The sequence below is a fragment of the Apodemus sylvaticus genome, chromosome 11 (assembly GCF_947179515.1).
Source record: "Apodemus sylvaticus chromosome 11, mApoSyl1.1, whole genome shotgun sequence".
Taxonomy (NCBI): domain Eukaryota; kingdom Metazoa; phylum Chordata; class Mammalia; order Rodentia; family Muridae; genus Apodemus; species Apodemus sylvaticus.
Genome location: NC_067482.1, coordinates 56,808,470 through 56,813,366, shown reverse-complemented (window position 1 = coordinate 56,813,366; position 4,897 = coordinate 56,808,470). Strand labels below are relative to the sequence as shown.

General features: G+C 42.1%; 1 pseudogene; it reads left to right on the top strand.

The window, feature by feature from the left end:
* Positions 1-1,612: 1,612 nt before the first annotated feature.
* On the top strand, positions 1,613-2,148 carry LOC127696758 (60S ribosomal protein L29-like; annotated as a pseudogene).
* Positions 2,149-4,897: the final 2,749 nt, after the last annotated feature.

Here is a 4,897-nt window from a genome sequence, read left to right as displayed (position 1 = left end):
ATACAGTAGTCTCTGGGTGGCCTTTCTTTCAGTCTCTGCTCCACACCTTGTCTCCTTTATTCACAGCAACTCTTATAAAGGAGAACATTTAATTGGGTCTGGCGTACAGTTTCAGAGGTTCATTATCATTGTGGTGGGAAACATGGCATCATGCAGGCAGACTTGGGATGGAGGACTTGAGAGTCCTACATTTTGATCTGAAGGCAGCCAGGAGAAGACTGTCTCTTCTGCATTGGGTGGAGCTTGAGCACTAGGATCCCCCAAAGCCCACCTACATAGTGACACTCTTCCTCCAACAAGGCCACACCCCCTAATAGTAGTCTTTCCTATGGGCCAAGTGTATTCAAACCACCACATGTATCAACTCTCACTTTGAGTTACACCACCCCAATTGTGTGAACCAAATTCTCAAAATATCCATCTTCTCTCATCCTCTCCCTTCTTTTCATCCTCTCCTTCCCTTCCACTTCCGCCACATTCTTTTTGGCTCTTGGTAATAAGGACAGATTCACCTCTCTTAGCACTTTTCCTTCTCCCTTGCTGGGTTTAGCAGATCTTGTTGATCTGGAAAGTTATACTTAAATCTCCAAGAATCCACCAACCTGCATCCTGAAGGAAAGTGGAGATGGTTGTGTTTTTCTTCAACCAGAACTCCTTAAGAACATTACCCTACTGGCTGCTATAAAGAGTTATGTCCATAAAATTGACAATGAGGTAAGAACTTATATATGAAAGGAACAGTGGCAGTCATTGCTGTCAACTCTGATAGAGGGAGAAGCACAGGAGAGAGGGAAAGGGAGGATGGCCACAAAGTCTAGGTTAATGAGTCTAGATGTGGACCCCTGAGATAAATGACACTGGGATGTCTGAGGGACTATGCTGTAGGGTTATGTATTTATTAGTTGGGTTCTAGAGGGTGTACTAGAAGCCAGGATTGCAATGGTGCATGATTTTAAGAATGCTGCATTATTTATAAGCGTTTCACATCACACTAATAAACACATGCACTGGAGTACCATCTTGTGATTTTTTAACAAAAAAGCAAGATCACTCATAGAAATTTTGTACTAAGAAGCATTGCTTTTCTAAAAAAATCACATTCTTTGCCTTTTTACCCCCATCTGTCTTTTGTATAATAAACATTTAATTCAATTTCTTGACCAAAGGATTCTCTTTGTTCACCACTTTGCTCCAAGGTTCACGGTCTTATTCCATACCCTGTACCAAATTTGCTCCAGGGTCAAAACCTGGTAATAGATGCTTTGTGCTTGCTCCAGGGCTTCTCCTGCTAAGGGCATCTTTGATGAGTCTGTGCTCATTCATTAGAGTTCTATTCTCTGTCTACACAAGGGTCCTGCTCCTGCTTACTGGGCCATGGATGTTTCTAATTCTATAAGCTTGCCCCAATTTCTCATCTTCACACATATGAACACCTTGTGAATGTCCTTGTGAATGTCCATGATGATTTCAGAGACACCCAACTGTACTACTATTCAACTTAACCTCAAGTGCTAATAGTTTAGTCACATTATTCTTTACATATGCACCTGTCTTGTACATATTGTTACACATTCAAGAAAACTGGCGGGAAGCTGCGGGTTACCGTGCAGACATGGCCAAGTCTAAGAACCACACCACACCCAACCAGTCCTGCAAATGGCACAGAGATGGCATCAAGAAACCCTGGTCACAAAGATACAGATCTCTTAAGGGGGTTGACCCCAAGTCCCTGAGGAACATGCGCTTTGCCAAGAAGGACAACAAGAAAGGCCTGAAGAAGATGCAGGCCAACAATGCAAAGGCAGTGAGTGCACACACAGAGGCCATCAAGGCCCTGGTGAAGCTCAGGCCTTCAAGTCCAAGATGCCAAAGGGCCCCAGTCACTAACTCAGTCTTCTGGTTTTCATTGCTCACCCCAAGCTTGGGAAGCAAATTTGCAGCTACATGGACAAGGTTCATAGGCTCTGCCAACCAAAGCCCAAGGCTCAAACCAAGGCAGAGGCTCCAGCTCCAGCTAAGGCCCAGGCTTCAGCTCCAGCTCAGGCTCCCAAAGATGCCCAGGCTTCTGTGAAGCCCCGTAGTAAAGGCTCCTGCCAGTGTGGAGACAGATGGCCTGCTGGGACACACTTACTCTCACATTGTTTGTAGATGACCAGTGTCCTATGCTGTTTTTACAAATAAACTTGAGGGGCTAGATCTGTTAGAGAGAGAGAGAGAGAGAGAGAGAGAGAGAGAGAGAGAGAGAGAGAGAGAGAGAGAAAACTGGCAATGTGCACACACAAAGATGGCAGATGGCACATAAGTTTCCAAGGAGACAGTAAAGAGAAAAACATATAAAATAAGAAAAGACCTGGAAAGATAAATATATAGGGTGAAAATGTGTGAATATGTGCGGGGAGGTTTGGTGGGACAAGTAAAACAGAGTGGTTCTTGAAGACCTGAAGAGGCACTGAACTAGGAGATCCTGCTCTACCGTCAGCCCTGCCTGCAGGACAGAGCTGGAGAAACTAGGGCATCATCTTCCCCTTCTTTTCTTTTTTATTAACCAGTAACCCCCACCTTCGCTCCAAAAAGAACACATTTTATTGCTAAAGTCCATTCCCATTTGTACGACCAGAGAAAATTACTGGGAATTCTAGTAGAGTGGCTTCCAATTATAGGAATTAGATGGAAGGAATTTACAAACAAACTACTTCCTTCTCAAGTCACCCGGTTTGATCTATTTTTTTAAAATACCTCTTACAAATATTCTCCTCTTGTCCTACAATCTCAGACCTCATTTTCAAAGGGCCATCATTTGAAAGTTTGTTTTCAATTTGTTTTTTGGTTTTGTTTTTGCCTTTAAAATACAACCATGATACCAAGGGAAATGCTTCATAAATAAATAATTTAGATTTTTGATATGAATTATCCGTGAGTAGTCTTGAATCCATATGTTGCCTAACTCTTAAGCATAGTCTGTATAATACCGATCAGACCCAGGGTCACCTGAGAATGCTTATTTACAAATATTCCCACCACATAGCCATCCCTATGCTAAAATCAGTTGGATCACATCTCATATCTCCCAGGCAGAGTCAACCCATTGATAAGTAATGGATATTGTCATAACTTATTTTTCCCAACGTCAGTGAGATGTAATCACATGTGTGATAGCATGGAACACACATGCTTGGATTTTTTAAAAATCTTTTAAGTAAATTCCTGACACAGTTCAATAAATTCTGTAACACTATGTGCTGAAATAGTGTCTTCTTTTAAAACAAAGGAGAATAATTCTCAGTGTAGCTTGTACAGTTTATGGAAAAAGAAAGAGGGTGCTTCATAGTACCTCTGGAGTGACGTAGTACCACCTCAGTGACTCACGGGAGTGGAAAGGATGTTATTGACATCACCCACGTCCTTTCATAAGGTGCCACTATTCAGTATGTTTGACTGCTATCCAGTGAGATCGACTCAGAGATCAGAGCATGGCTGAGAAAGGATTTTAGTGCTGTGAAGAGACACTATGACCAAGGCAACTCTTATCAAGGAAAACATTTAATTGGGACTGGCTTAGAGGTTCAAGGTTCGGTCCATTCTTGTCATGGTGAGAAGAATGGCAGCATGCAAGCAGACATGATGCTGGAGAAGGAGCTGAGAGCGCTACATCTTGATCCAAAGGCAGCAGAAGGAGAGTGTGTCACACTGGGCATAGCTTGATCATAGGAGCCCTCAAAACCCACCCCCACAGTGACGCACTTCTTCCAACAAGTCCACACCTCCTAACAGTGCCATTTCCCACAGACCAAGTCTTCAAACACTTGAGTGTATTCAAACCACCATAGGTGGGTTGGGCCCAGAGACCCAAATCTGTTGATTCAGAAACATCACTGTGAGGGTATTTCAGGAGACATCTTTCTGTGACATGTTTTTACTCATGCCTCTGTAGGCAGCTGTAACCGCTCAGGCGACATTGGACTCTGTTATTCACATAGTAGGCTGAGTCAAGTTTCACTGTGAAATGTGAAATCAGAGCATTTTCCCAGGCTCTATTCATTGTGGTTATAGTAATGATTTTGAATGCAAAGTCCTCTATTGGAGCCTGGAATTGAGACTTTTCCTCTTCCGTTAACTGTGGAACAGGGACCTGAATACAGTAAAATACACACAGGTGGGAGAATGACGTTGTCTCTCTCTTATGAAAGCTCTTTGCATATTGGCTATACCATCCCTGGGGGGCTGAGAATTACTCGAGAGAAGGGATAGTTCTTACTGATCTTTGTATTCCTACCAACCCTCGTCTGAAGCAGGTGCTTTGAAAGGTCTTTCCAAATTAAATTGGAAAAAGGGAGCAGAGGGCAGTCTTGAATTGAATCACACTCCAGCACACCTGCTTCTATGTCTGTCGGAAACATTTTTTAGTGTTATGATTAAAGGTTTATTTTTCTTTTGTATGATTTGAAGATTAAATCTACACCAACTTCTCGACTGTTGCTCTAAGCCTGAACACTGCTCTCTCTGTCAGAAACAATTTAAAGCATCTATCTGTGCAAAAACCTGGGCTGGACATGTTTGTATTTCTTGTATGTTTAGTTACTTTCTGTTCCCTGTTAATATTATGGGATATTATTTTCCATAATTATATCAGTTTTAATATCTTACTCATTAACATTATGAATACTAGGTATCCTTTCTTTATACAATACTCCCCAGAATAGGATTTTCTTTCTTTTTCAATTGAGGAAGCTGAAATTCTCATGGAGAAGGAAAATCACATAATTCTCAGAGCACATGCTAGGAAGGTAACTGGAATATTTTCTGATTGCAGGAGTCTTGCTTCTTTGCTCCAAGATCCTCCTAAGCCTAGGCAAGCAAGAGACAAGGTTTTCTCTTACCGCATCATTCCTTTATTTGC